This window comes from Phocoena sinus, chromosome 7 (assembly GCF_008692025.1).
Source record: "Phocoena sinus isolate mPhoSin1 chromosome 7, mPhoSin1.pri, whole genome shotgun sequence".
Taxonomy (NCBI): domain Eukaryota; kingdom Metazoa; phylum Chordata; class Mammalia; order Artiodactyla; family Phocoenidae; genus Phocoena; species Phocoena sinus.
Window position 1 is genome coordinate 74,586,325 of NC_045769.1, and position 15,189 is coordinate 74,601,513.

At 42.1% G+C, this 15,189-nt stretch overlaps 1 protein-coding gene and 1 non-coding gene across 5 annotated transcripts in view; both read left to right on the plus strand.

Annotated features, from left to right (window-relative positions):
* ACVR1 (activin A receptor type 1) overlaps positions 1-15,189 on the plus strand; it is a 131,861-nt gene that overhangs the window by 48,309 nt on the left and 68,363 nt on the right. The window contains exons 2-3 of one of the 4 annotated variants that reach the window (XM_032637735.1): positions 4,124-4,295; positions 12,049-12,203. The exons of 1 other annotated variant lie outside the window; for it this stretch is intronic. The gene's annotated coding sequence lies outside the window, so the exon portion shown is untranslated. Of the gene's footprint in view, positions 1-4,123; positions 4,412-12,048; positions 12,204-15,189 lie in introns of those variants that run through there. 2 more of the 4 variants (XM_032637734.1, XM_032637736.1) reach the window with 2 other exon arrangements.
* On the plus strand, positions 7,853-7,924 carry TRNAN-GUU. Its single transcript has one exon. It is a non-coding gene; the product is annotated as a tRNA-Asn (tRNA).

Genomic DNA, 15,189 nt, shown 5'->3' on the forward strand with positions numbered 1-15,189 from the left:
CGTATTCAGGTATCTGGAGTAGATTATTCTTCAAGGGTCCTTGACGTTTATATGCTTGGTTGTAGCGTTGTTATTTTAGAGCCAGAACAAGAGGACATTTGTAGTATCATGTGGATGATTTGTGTTATTGTTTGGGATTGGTATACTTTATGCTTTTCTACCATGCTGCTTTAGCACTTCTATTATTTTAAGAGGTAGAAAACAGTAAAGGGACCTAAGAATATTTACTACAAGAATTCACTTCAGTTCTTACAAATAGTCAAGATACAGTTTAACTTACAGGCAATTAAGAACACAGATTTTGGACTCAGCATAACTTGAGTTGATTTGTTTTACCACATATTTCAAAAGCGTGGTCTTGGGACAGTTTTACTTAACCTCTCTATCGCTGGTTTTTTATCTTTCAAGTAGGAATACTAATACCTTCCTCTCCATTTTTGTGGTGTTAGGATTAAATCAGATAATGCAATTGTGTGGTTAGCACAGTTCTAGAACTAAATGATAATTGGCATTATTACTAACTCTTAAAGATGGGAGATATATTAACCTTGTTTTGTGGCAGAGGAAACTGAAACAAACGGGTTAAATGATTTGTATAAGATCACATTTACTAGGTTAGAAAACTGGGTTTGGCTCTTTCCTAAGTCCATGTTCTTGCTATTATACGCTACTTAAAGTAATTTCAGTTAACAGTAATTCTATATCAAAGATACACACACCATGGTTTATTTGGGTTATGAGGCTGGGTGGATAGACGGGGAAGGTATGAGATGATGTCTTTTGTCTTTTTTTTTTAATTGAGGCATAATTGACATATAACATTATGTTAGTTTCAGGTATACATTGCAGTGATTCGATACTTGTGTATATTGCAAAATGATCACCACATTAAGTCTCATTAACATCCATCACCATACAAGGGATGATGTCTTGAAAGAGCAAGGATTTGTAGTATTTGAAAGCCACAGTTTCTAGAAGCCAAGGATATAGTTATAATTAAAAAGTTGAGAAAACTTGCCCCGATTTCCCTGTCGCTTAGCTGCTGTATTGACTGCCAAGAACACGTTAGCTTTTAAGTACCTTTTATGCTTGCCTGTTATCAATCCCATCATATCACCATGACTTTTAAGAAACTATGCATGTTATCTTAAATTGGATGAAAGAAAAATGTACTACTATGTTAAGCCTGCCGCTGGAGTTAGAAAGTTTTTTTGTATTTCTCCTTTCCCGCTTCCTCACTCCCACCCTCCACCACTTCACAGGAATGTGCCTCTAACCTTTATGGGTCAGATTTTCACATGGCATGGTTAGTTGCCAATAATTAAATCTCCATAGCTAAACAAATAAATTGGCCAAGGTTTTGGAAAAACTCAGCTCAGTGAAAGTTTTGTGACAAGTTGCTGCAGTTTGCTGTATGCACATGGTCTCTGACTTACGATGGTTTGACTTAACAGTTTTTCAGTGTTAAGATGGTGCGAAAGTGATACGCATTCAGTAGAAAGTGTACTTTGAATTGTGAATTTTGATCTTTCCCCGGGCCAACGACATGAGACATGCAGTACGACATGAGACATGCAGTACGACATGAGACATGCACTACGACATGAGACATGCAGTACGACATGAGACATGCACTACGACATGAGACATGCAGTACGACATGAGACATGCAGTACGACCCTCTCTTAAGAGGCAGGGCAGCGGCAGCTCCTACTCAGTCACGTGAGCACGAGGGTAAACAACTGATACACTTCGAGGCATTCTGTTCTTCACTTTCTGTACGGTATTCAGTAAAGTACATGAGGTATTCAACACTTTATTATAAAATAGGCTTTGTGTTAGGTGAGTTTGCCCAACCGTAGGCTGATGTAAGTGTTGAGCGAGTTTAAATTAGGCTGGGCTCAACTCTGAGGATTGGTAGGTAAGAAATAGTGAATGCATTTTCAACTTACAGTGGGTTTATTGGAATGTAACCACATCGTAAGTCGAAGGATATCTGTATAGATATTTATTTTATCTTACTGATTTTTTTTTTTTTTTTCTTTGCTGTACATGGGCCTCTCACTGTTGTGGCCCCTCCTGTTGCGGAGCACAGGCTCCGGACGCGCAGGCTCAGCGGCCATGGCTCACGGGCCTAGCCACTCCGCGGCATGTGGGATCTTCCTGGACTGGGGCACGAACCCATGTCCCCTGCATCGGCAGGCGGACTCTCAACCACTGCGCCACCAGGGAAGCCCTACACCACAGTTTTGACTTCAATCCATGGGTTATTTGACAGGCTGATAATTTTAAGACAAATATTAAACTATGCTTAATTTGAAGGCTTGATTTTTATCCAGTAACTCTTGAGCACCAACTGTATGCGAGTCGAAGAAGAAGAAAATGTGATCCTCGCCTATTTTTTTTTTTTTTTTGAGACAAACCCATTTCAAGGAAGAGGATTAAGTACCAGGTCATGTAGGATTGAGTCCTAGAGAATATTAATACAAGAGGAATTAGCATGGAAAGATCCAGAAAATGTGAGAATCATTAGGGAAGGCTGAGCGAGGCAGGAGAACCTGAGCACATTCTTGAAGGAATTCTCTGCAGGAAGGTGATAGAGCTGGGAAGTTGGAAGGGAAATTAGAAGTACTTCTGTAATTAAAAAAAAAAAAATCTCTGATTTTTAAAAAGAATCAGAAAAATATGCACCAGTATTTCCTTCTTTTCTTGCTTATCTAAAGCTCTTCTCCAAATAGTACCTGTAACTTGAAGGCATGGCTGGCCCTAGGCAGAGCGGCCGCCAAGGCCCCTTTGCACTCGCCCCTTCTAAACTGCAGTTAGTCTTCGGCAGATGGGGAGGCACCTTCCGCGTGAATCTGCCAAATTCCCCTGTCCCGGCATCTAGGAAAGCACCAGGATTTCCACAGTTTGCTCTGAAACTCAAGGGTTGTGGATGCTGCTTAGCTGAAGAGTTTGTTTTTAAGAATGTCCACTCTAGAAATGGCTTTTTACTCTTTAACTTCACTAAATGATTGCTGAAAATGTCAAGCTTCTGGTTGACCTTTCTACGGGGGGATATTTTTATCTGTCTTATTTTAGTGTCTTATTTTTTGTGTGTCTTATTTTTACATTCGCGATTCTCTTTTCAAATTGATTCTGAGGCTCAATTTAAACTGAAGCGAGGCAAGTTTTGATATTATTTGTCAAGCATTTCCCTTGAATTTCAAGGTTGATGTGAATTTTTTTTTAGTTGTGTGATTTTACTTCCAAATAATTATTGAGGAATGCTGTATTTTGGATTTCTTTCCTGCTTTGATTTATTTACATGAAAGTTTTCTTGGCAAAGTGTCCCTTGAGGTTAAAAAATAAAAAGGTGCTATTTTCCAAAAGGAGTACGTTTTTCAGTGTTTTGTGTTGCTCAGCTATTTGAATGGGAAAGTTTGGTTCTAATAAAAATTTCCTCTTCCTTTGACAAATGTTGATGTTTTTAAAGTCTTCCTAAAGGAAAAAGGAGCTTGGGTGGCTTTTTGTTTTTTTTGATAGTTATCTAGAGCCCCCTTCCTTTCCGCTGTGTGATCCTAACCCCACCATTGTTTTATGAGTCTTTGAACTAGATCTGTCTACAGCTGAGAGTGGTGGTTGAAAATGGACCCAAACCAGGTTATTTTTGGGTGGATACATGAGAAACTGGTTACTGTGGTACATGGGGTGTCTCTAGGAGCAGCCAGGGGTCTGGAGAGAGACTTTCATTCTATACTTGTGGACGGTTTGAACTTTGTTTTTCCCAGGTACATATCATAGTTGATATATGCAAAGCCTTTGTTTTTTTGTTTTTGTAATGGCTAGAGTACGTGGTATATGGACTTTAAAGGAGCTTGATTTTGAAGTTTACCAACTGCAGATTCCACTGGGTTTTGTGTCATTTAGAAAAATATTTAAGATCGGTACGGACCTGTGACCTCAACTGACCGCGCGTGTCTGTTTTCCAACCCTTTCCATCCTTGCTGCAATTGTAAATCGGCCTTGGTTTTGTGGCCTCAATTGAAAGGCTTGTCAAGTGTGCACTTCCTTTAGCCTGCACGTTCACAACTACAGACTTTTCTTCTGCTTAGCTGGCTTTCTTTCTTCTTCCCCTCCGCAGCCCCGAGCCGCTTGTGAGCGTCACATTGCCAGCGCGAGAGCTACTGGAGAATTCTCATTATTCCAGGAGACTCTGGGAGCGCCTCTCCCTCCAGGAGCAAGTGAGCGGAGCTCTGGGGAAGAGCCACTGCTGGAAGGACTGCGGGAGGAGATGCCCCGGAGCCGGCTCTAAGGTAGCCAAGCCAGCTTTTTACCTAGGAGCTCTCAGTGGCCTTGCCGGGGCCAGCAGCAGAGACATTTCAACAAATCACCTCTTTTAATGTTCCTTGGCAGAGATCAAATTGACACGGTCAGTTCTTAGTCACGATGATCATTTCGTTGTTTTGTATGAATCCAACATAAGAGAGATAGGACCAAACCCAATGGTTCTTTATTTTTGCATTACCTTGAACGTAGGCTCTTTTTGGTGGAGTTGCTCAGTTATCTTTGAACTCTGGCTAAGTTGTTCAAATACCACCAACATTTCCCTACGTATAAAATGCTTCTGCCATTCTTTTCACCTTCTAGGACCGCTTTTTAAATTTTTTTTTCCCTTCTAAATAGGCTACGTTTTAGAGCAGTTTTGGGTTCACAGCAAACCTGAGCAGAAAATACAGAGAGTTCTCATAGGCGCCCCTGTTCCCCACACACCCGGCCTCCCCCAGACTCTGTCTCCCCAGCAGAGTGGTCCATTTATTGTAGTAGTTGATCCGCACTAACACATCATTATCACCCAGAGCCCATGATTTACATTAGGATCTGCTCTTGTGCATTCTGTGGGTTTGGACAAATGTGTAGTAATATGGATCCCCCTTTATAGTACCCTACAGAAAAGCTTTACCGCCCTAAAAATCCTGTGCTCTATTAATCCCTGCCCCCTACCAACTCCTTGGCAACCACTGATCTTTTTATTGCCTCCATACTTTTACCTTTCCCAGAACTACATTTTCATAATATGCTTCCTTGGAGTACTTTGAAATCTCTGTAAAGAAGTCTTGCTCTCAGGATGAAATGCTATTAAGGTTGTGTTAAGCTACGGGGGTAACACAAATACCAACTTTAGAATAGTCTGTAAGATGTTTCTATGAGGGGAGGCCTGAAGTGCTAAATGTATGTGGGAGTGTCTCTGAGTTAAAAGTCGGGATTGCCTGGATATGGTTTGAAACTTGTACATAGAAGCATGAGGTCTCTGTAGCTTCTTTAGGTTCAGAACTTTGGGGGAAGGTCTCTAGTAGCTGTCAAGTGCTTTTTTTTTTTTTTTTTTTTTTTTTTTTTTTGCGATACGTGGGCCTCTCACTGTTGTGGCCTCTCCTGTTGTGGAGCACAGGCTCCAGACGCCCAGGCACAGCGGCCATGGCTCACGGGCCCAGCCGCTCCGCAGCATGTGGGATCCTCCCGGACCGGGGCACGAACCCACGTCCCCTGCATCGGCAGGCGGACTCTCATCTACTGCGCCACCAGGGAAGCCCAAGTGCTCTCTTTTTTAAGGAAAGTCTAATTTATTATTTTCAAAAATTTTATTCTTTTATGTAAAAGTTTATTTTTGATTATTTAATTTCAAGTAGTACGAAACAGTCTAAAGATAAAATTTTCTCCCTTCATTTTCTCTTTTACCCACAGCTAATAATTTGGAACACACAATTTTTCACATACAAACTTTTCATAGACACACAAATTATGTGTATTAATTATGTTTAAAAATTGATGGAACGTGGCTACACATTTGGTTTTACAACTTGCTTTTTCCTTTCACTTGATATGCTTTGGATATTTTCCCTTTTAAGCAGAATCTCAATATAAGTAATGACTTCTTCGTGTTCCTTATATGGCTGTAACATAATAACAATCAGTCCTCAAGTGATGGGGTTAGCCTACAATTTAAAGGGGGATATGGGGGGGGGTGGAGACCTTTCACATTAGGGAAAAGACAAAAGCCGTGACTGTTGACTTTGAACTCTTAGTCACTGAGGATGTGAGTTTTTATTTTCCAAGGCAGATGATGCACAGCTTTGGGCTGTTGCCGAGGTGTCAGTTATGTCAGGTTTTTATCTTCTTGATGCCTGGAAGGAACATCCTTGGCACTAGGCTGTGTTAATGTATTAGCATAGTTGTTAGTTCTGGCTACCATCCTTGGAGCACTATGAGATATTTTCATGCCCATTTAAGGTGGCATGAGGTTGAATGAGTTCTAAGAGAAAGTAATGAATAACAGGGGTGGAATTAAGAGACTGACTTTATTTTGCACATATATTTATTTGAGGGAGGAGGAGGAGATGATGGTGTTAGTTAATTGCTAACCCTGTGATTCTTAATTATGAAACAGGGTTAAAATTGTTCAGCTCAATAGCTTCCTAGTGTGGTTGACAGCGAGAGTCGCCAGACAAGTTTTTAGATATCTGGGGCCGATATGAATGTTTGTAGTTATTATTTTATAAAATATTTATTTCTAGGAAGGTAATAATATAATCAATGTTTATAAGGTTTAAAAGGTACAAAAAGAGTGAGAAATAAGTCTCCCTCCTCCCTCTGTCTCCCAGTTACCCTTCCTGGAGACAACCATTGTTACCAATTTCTTAATATATTCTTTCAGAGATTTCAGGCATATACCAGCAATAATCTAAAGATTATTGCAATTTCTTTCTTTTTTTTTTTTAACCCAAGTGAAAAAGCATTCCACTTAGAGATGGGCTGGAATTTATTTAACCAGTACTATATTGATGACCATATAGATCATTTCCAGTTTTATTATCATGAACAAGGCTGTAGGGAATAACCTTGTACATATATCATTTTAAACATGTTTGTGAACGTATCTATAGGATCCATTTCTAATAGTGGAATTGCTGGGTCAAAGGATATGCACATTTTAATTTTGGTAGAAATATTGCCAAATTGCTCTGTTCATAGAGCTTGCAAAGTTTTAGATTCCACCAGCAATGGATGAAAACTCTGCTTCCTCATACCCTTGCCAATCACAGTATAATTGTCAAACTGATAATTTCTTCTCTGCCAAATCTATAGGTGAAAAATGACAGTTTTAATGGAGCTTTAATTTGCATTTTTTCTTATTTTGATTGACATTGAGCATCTTTTCATAAGTTTAAAGGCCCTTTGTATTTCCTGTTCCGTTCCCTCTATGTTAGTGTCCTTTGTCTATTTTCCTGTTGGGTTATTGATCTTTTTATTGTCAGTTCACAGGAGCTCCTATGCATTAACAGATTAGCACCCCCCACCCCCCCCCCCCCCCCGCTTTCTCTCCTTGTGATATGTGATCTTTTACTTGGTCATTTGTGTAAAAATAATTATTTTGCAGTGTGGATTATTTAAAATTTTGTATACTTAAATTTACCAGTTCATTCAACAAATATTTATTGAATGCCTCTTATGCTTTAAGCACTTATTCTAGGCAGTAGGTTATACAATAGTGAAGAAAATAGATCCCAGTTCTTGCTCCATGGAGCTTACGTCCTAGTGGAAGAGACAGCAGATAAAAGACATTTAAAAATATTAGTTATAGGGGCTTCCCTGGTGGCGCAGTGGTTGGGAGTCCGCCTGCCGATGCAGGGGACACGGGTTCGTGCCCCGGTCTGGGAGGATCCCACATGCCGCGGAGCGGCTGGGCCCGTGAGCCATGGCCGCTGGGCCTGCGCGTCCGGGGCCTGTCCTCCGCGGCGGGAGAGGCCACAGCAGTGAGAGGCCCGCGTAACGCATAAAAAAAAAAAAAAAAAAAAATATTAGTTATAGAGGGAATTCCCTGATGGTCCAGTGGTTAGGATTTGGCGCTGTTACTGCCAGGGCCTGGGTTCGATCCCTGGTCGGGGAACTGAGATCCCACAAGCCATGCGGCAACCCCCCTTGCCCCCACCGGCTCCCACCGCCTCCCCATAATATTTATAGAGATAAATATATATTTAGCCTTTTTGTGGCTTCAGGACTTTGTAATACAGTTAAAAGACCTTTTCCATTCTTAGAGGTAAAAGCTTATCTTTCCTTGTGTCTTGTGGTTCTTTTTTTAGGCTTAAATCTTTGATCCATCTGGTATGTTAGGTATGAATCCAACTTAATTTTTCTCTGGGTGCTCTATTAATTAGGGTAAGGCTGAGTTGCTGTAACCAAGGGACTGAAATATGCTACGGTTCAAAGAACAGAGGAATTGACTTTTTTCTTCACTTAACAGTTCCAGTGTGAGCAAAGCAAGTCAGCAGAACTGCCCGTATCCACGTTGAGAGTCAGGTTCCTTCTGTCCTGTGGCTCTAGGAATTGTCACTGCAGTTATCTGCATGGTCATAGCTGGGTTGCTACCATAGCTGGGTTCCCTCCATGTGAAGGACGAAGGAGAAGGTTCGGGGCAAGTGATCACATGTCACTTCCTGCTTCCATTGGTGAGAACATAGTCTTGTGGGCACATCTGGCTGTGAGGGAGTGTGGGGAATGCAGTCCCTGCTGGTCAGCATGTGGCCAAGAAGAAGTGAAGAAGGAATTTTAGTGGAAAGTAAGCAGTCTCTGTCCCATTGGCTAGTCATTCCAATTTTACTGAATAGTCCCAAATTTTCCCTTTTGATTTCTTTTGTATTATAAATTCCCATGTACATTGTGGTCTATTTCTGGGATATCCATTTAGTTTAATTGATCTCTTTGCCTGTGTGTGTAGTAGGATCACACTGTTTTTCTTAAACTCTTGGAGCTTAATACTTTTTTTCTTTTGTAGGGGTAATTCCATTTTACCGAATTTTCATATTTATTTTACGTTCCCTTTTACAGAACTTTAAAGTTTCATTTTACAGAATTTTCATATTTATTTGTGTGTGTGTGGTTTGTAAAAAAATATATGAACTTTAAAATTATCATATGTAGTCACCACTCCCTCCCTGCTAAGAAGCAAACCTGTTAGTATGATTATTGGGATTGTGTTAAATGTCCAGATAAGTTTTGTGAGGGAGGTTTCACAATTTTATGGTGTTAATTTTTCTTATTTGGTGATAATGTTGCCCAGTGTTTGGGAAACATTGATCTGGACTCTCCAGTCTTTTGATATCCTTGACCCATGAAATTTATGTAACTGAAGTGGGAGAGAGGAAGGACCAACTTATCATAAGATGCTGTGTTACATTTTTAGTTTAATACTTGATTTCTGATAATGACTAGGTAAGTGAAGCCTATTTCTCTATGAAAAATTAATAAACTTGTAACTTGAAAAAACAATTTTCCTGTCTGAAGGTAGAAAACAGTTGACATTTCAGAAGGTTATTATATAAACTTATTTGTAACACAAACCTGGTTTTTTGCACATATGTATGATATGCAATGCTGTTACTTCCTCCGAGTGTGTGTGTGTGTGTGTGTGTTAGTCTGCATCTGTTTTTGAACAACACACATTCCTCTTTAGTCTTCTCCTTTTTACCTTTTTATTATAAAGTAAAGCACAGATACAGATATCACACAAAGTATACATAGCTTAGTTAATTTTATAAGGTAAATGTTTTTTGTGACCACCACACAGGTCAAGAGAGTATTAGCGGCCTCCCTAGAGCCCCTTGGCATGTCCCATGACTGTCATGGTCCCTGTCTCTCTCCAGAGGTAACCACTTCCCTGACTTCTATAGTAATTGCTCCGTTGCCTTTCTGTATGGTCTTATCACCTGCCTGTGCATATCCAGCCACTGTAGTTTAGCCTTGCACACCGTTTTACGTCTTTGAAGTCTCCTAAACCTCAGGTTCCCCCTCCAGCCCTTTCCTTTTCTTACAGTTTATCTGGTGAAGAACTCAGCCATTTGACCTCTAATTTCCAACTGGCTGGATTTGGTGATTGCATCCTCATGGTTCAGTTCAACTTGTTCTCTTTCTTTTAGTGGGAAATGGTAGTTTAACCCCACAGTCTGGGTATCCGGAATGCTCAGTGCTACTGGGTAGGTCATCGTTTTCTAGGCCTTTTTAGGGGACAGAGGAAATATGTATGTATAAAATACTCAGTGAGTTCATACTGTTGCTTCCAATTCAAATTCAGTTTATATGGTTCTTACTTAACCTTATCTGAATTACATCTCTAACTCCCTTATTCCACGCGGAAAATTTAGGTTCTCCAGAACAGCAGGGAACAATAGTATTTGAATAGGCCATAGTTAGGCATCTGCTGTCTTCCACACATTACACACAGTATTCTCCACACCACCACAATCCCAACACCGCACCACTAGTGATGATAACTGAAAGGCGAGAAAAACAGTTCTCTTTTTGTGTGCTTATCCCCATTCTCCTCGCAATTTTCAGGGGGAGGAGTGGGGGATGTTTATAGTTGTTGAAAATGGGGCAAATTTAAACACTGATTAGCTTTTAGATGATATTTGGAGGAGGAATACTTTTAATTTTGTTACGTGAGATGTTGGTTTTATAGTTATGTTTAGAATAAGTCCTTATCTGTTAAAGAATTTGTGGGTGAAATGATGTGAGTTCTGGGATTCTCATTAAAATACATCAGGAAGAAAATGGGCAGAATAGAGGAAATAAGATTTCTTATTTTTGGAACTGAGTGGTAGGATGTGGCTTATTTTTGAAACTGGGAGGTCAAAAATAGGGTTTATTATCCTTTTTCTCAATGTCACTTGAAATGCCTGTTATGCAAAATTTTTTAAAATTAATTTTATAAACAGTGAAAAGACAAGGACCTACGATAGGGAAAGAAGGTGATAAAGAAGGCATATTCAGGGAAGTGGAAAACTGAGTAAAGAATCCCAACCTGGTGGTTCCGTTCGGCTCAGTGGCCTTGAAGCTGGGTAACATCTTGAATGAGAAGAAGGGAGGGCTGAGATGTGAGGCCTCAGGGGAAACCAGCGTTTAAGATACGAGTGGCAGAAGAGGAAACTCCCATCCAAGGAAACTGAGCAGATCCAACCCATAAAAGTAAAGATAGCAGAGAGATGGAGCCTCTGAATCCCAGCTAGGGAAGAAACTAGGGAATGGACCAGTTGATGCCACCCTCAGCATTCTCAGCATCACCCAAATTGCTGGGGGACTGGGGGATCCCTAGGCCTCAGGTCAGTCAAATACAAATCTTGGCGGGTGAGGCTTCAGAGTCTGACTTCTGAGGAAGCTCCCCTGTGAATCTGAAGGATAAGGTAAGGTTACAAAGAGTTAGAACCTTAGCCAGAGGCATTTTGGTGATGGACCGGATGGAGAGGGGAGATGTGGAAGGAGCTTTGTGGAGTGCTCTTTCTAGAAAGTTTTCTGCGAGGGTATGAAGAGGGTAGATATGGGAGGACTTGGGGCCGAGGGAGGTGGTGGTTGCTGAAATAGTTGTTGCTTATAATAATGTAAGAGAGGTTTGCCTGTAAATGTGGAGAATGTGAATGGTTCCTTATGCAGGATGATGACTGAGTGGTCAGGCCAAGCATGAGGTTAGGCGCCCCCACCCCAGTACCAGATAGGTTATTTTTATTTTTATTTTTTTGCGGTACGCGGGCCTCTCACTGCTATGGCCTCTCCCGTTGCGGAGCACAGGCTCCGGACGCGCAGGCTCAGTGGCCATGGCTCACGGGCCCAGCCCCTCCGCTGCATGTGGGATCTTCCCGCACCGGGGCACGAACCCGTGTCCCCTGCATCGGCAGGCAGACTCTCAACCACTGCGCCACCAGGGAAGACTGATAGGTTATTTTTTTGCCAAGCACGTGAGTTTTGATGGTTTGGGGAAAGCTTGAAAATGGTCATCATGAATTAGATGTTCTTTCTATTTGTTAATATTTTGAATTACACATTAAAGGAGGAGAGGTACTCAAGTCTTTGCATAGGGACCTCTGCTTCTCAAGTTCTGACTGGGCCTTTGGGCCCCTCCCCGAGGAAGAAGGAAGGAGTGGGGTTTTTACGGATGACGTTGGCCCTGTTTTCTTATTCAGCACTCCTGCTCTTCTTCACATTCTGTTTTCTCTTTTTTGGTTTTCTTTTCTTCGTGTTCAGGTGACACTCTTATACGCGTAGAACCTCCAAGAGGGGTTGCCTGGTACAGGGTGGTGCTTTCCAGTTATTTGCTTTGGGACTGACTGTTGGAGGGATCCCTACATTTTCTGGATTTCCTAATGTCTGACTTCGAAGGTTGTGGGGAGAGGACTGAGGTGAGTACCCTGTTCCTCCTGTTTTTCTCTGCCTCCATGTCTTTGTTCTTTATAATAGGTTGGATTCATCATTTCTGCCCCGTAGGCTTTCTACCTCTGTGTACTTGGGAGCATCTTCTGTCTCCTAGATTTCGTTTCTTTCTCCCCACTTAGTAGAGTGCATTTATTTTTACTTTTAACATGCCATTAATTTCTAATTTAGGTCAATTGAGCATTTTGATTTTTTAAAAAAATTAATTTATTGATCTTATTTATTTATATTTTTGGCTGCGTTGGGTCTTCGTTGCTGCGTGTGGGCTTTCTCTAGTTGTGGCGAGCGGGGACTACTCTTCGTTGCAGTGCGCGGGCTTCTCACTGCAGTGGCTTCTCTTGTTGCGGAGCATGGGCTCTAGGCACGCAGGCTTCAGTAGTTGTGGCACGTGGGCTCAGTAGTTGTGGCACACGGGCTTAGCTGCTCCGCGGCATGTGGGATCTTCCCGGACCAGGACTTGAACCCGTGTCCCCTGCATTGGCAGGCGGATTCTTAACTACCAGGCCACCAGGGAAGTCCGAGCGTTTTGGTTTGGGTGGGTGGTTTTTTGGTTATGAAAGTTTTCTGGTCTCTTTCTGTGTGGTATCAGAGCCTCTCCCTGTCTTATTTCCCCTCCTCCTTGTTTTCTGTTGTGGTTACTTCGATGCTAACTTGTTCCACTTGTACACTGACCCTGTGTACACGGCTCATTTTCTTTCTCATGATCATATTTATACTTTTGATGGATATATTTAAATGAACAGCTGTGCATTTGTTGAGTCATACCACAATTATCTGATTCTGCTTTAGCTGCTCCAGGGGCAAAAGCATATTTCAAGCTAAGTTGTGAGAGAATTCCGTTAATCACATTCTAACTGGGGGAGGGGAGAGGAGAAAGACCACTACGAAAAGTCTTTTTAAAGATGAATGTTAATTAGTTGTTCAGTTATTTTAGAATAGATTGATTTGGTTGCTATTTAAGGTGTCACCTGAAGAAACTTTATAACGATGTAAATAACTATAAAGGTTTAATGATATCAGCCAGGCTAAATTCTCTGGAATTGTTGATGTGGGGATAAACTTAGTAGCTGGTTTATTTAAATAGAGTTTCTTTCCGTAAAGACTGGTGTTTTTTTTTTTTTTTTTTTTTTGCGGTACGCGGGCCTCTCACTGTTGCGGCCTCTCCCGCTGCGGAGCACAGGCTCCGGACGCGCAGGCTCAGCAGCCATGGCTCACGGGCCCAGCCGCTCCACGGCATGTGGGATCCTCCCACACCGGGGCGCGAACCCTCATCCCCTGCATCAGCAGGCGGACTCTCAACCACTGCGCCACCAGGGAAGCCCAAGACTGGTGTTCTTGACTCAGCATTCCTTGAATTCATTGGCTAAATATTTTGTTTTAAGCTTCCTGAACAGATAACATATGATACAGAAAATGTTACTTCTTTTTCTTCAAATCTATTAATTGCTAATTATAAGCTCCGATTGAGTCTTTGGCTTCCATCAGCCAGATCTATTTTTCTCTTGACACTTCCTCAGGGTTTTCTGAAGGTTATTAATAGGCATGGAAGCATGGCTTTCCAAATAGCGTCAATAACTGTTAGGAGACTAGTGGGGGGCAGAGTGGGGGGAGATGATATGTCAATTCCTGACTCATAGGAGGTGTATTTTCAAGCTACAGAAGCTGTCTCAGAGGTCACTGGGGATGGCTCTGGGCAGATCAGCTGGTGTCTGCAACTAGAGATCCAAGCAGTCCTATCCAAATGGGATGTTGTCTGCTATACCCTGAGTCTGCCAGCCGTCTTTTGGTTTGGCTGCTTCTCTTGGATGACACCCTCGAAAACTGAAATCCAGGTTACAAATGATATCTTTTCATTTATTTCCAGTACCTGGTTGCCGCTATATTACATAGAGAATGAAGAGCAGCCCTCTCCCCCAGTCATTTCCTGGCCAGCCTGTAAAACATTCCTTAAACCTCACTCTCCTCTCCCCACCCAAACCAAAGTGTAACGTAGACTAAGATGTCAGAATGAATGTGTTTTAATTTCCATTGAGTGCCTCGCACGTGCCAGGATGGCGATGTAGCCATGATCCAGGCAGAGTTCTCACTCTCACGCTGCTTAAATTTTGGTGTGTGGAGTAAGGACGGATGGGAGAGGGAGAGACATAATAAAGACCAATAAACTAATAGATAAATGACGGATGTCACGCAGCGTTAAGTGCTGTGAAGAAGACGGCAGGGCGCTGTGGGCTGAGCGTGGGGAGGTCTGAGGCAGGAATGGGCTTGAGTGTGTGTGGGGTACGGAGGAGAAGGGCTCTGGTCAGGCTGGTGTATAAAGGGTGGTTTTTCTCACCTCCACAGAAATCTGCTCTAGTGCCTCCCGTTTTAAAAAGAGAGAGAGAAATAGACCTCCTTGGTGCTGACGTCTTTTTTATTTAATTTCCCCCCCCCCACCCTTAAAATTATTACGCGTTAGTCACCTTAGCCTTAGAATTGGGACAGTTGTGTCAGATGGCAGTGCCTGAGATACCATTTGTCTGGTAACAGGAGGGATAGGAAAGGGTCTGCACTCTTAGGCTAAAGGGGAAACTGCAGGCAGTGAGAAATGCAGCAGAGGGCCGAGAAGGCATCTAACTGAGGGCTTCGGGAGGAGGTGGGATTTTAGATGGACTTCACAGTTACTCATCTAAGAGTTTCACTGGTGGAGTTGGGGGTGAGGGTAGGGGGAATAACAGGGTCCTCTCTACCGGTAGGTAAAAAAAATAAATAAATAAAATAAAAGAAAGTCCCAGTTTGTAAACTGGAGGGAGAGGAGCCCTGAGCTGCCTAAGAGAATAGAACAAAACAGCTGGGAGATGATGGGTACTATCAGTTGAAACAAAGCGGAGAGCCGTGGCTATTTGATACAGAGGGAATGAAGTGGAAGACGAGGGACAGTTTCCATGTAGTCAAGCGCGTCAAAATAAAACCGAGACT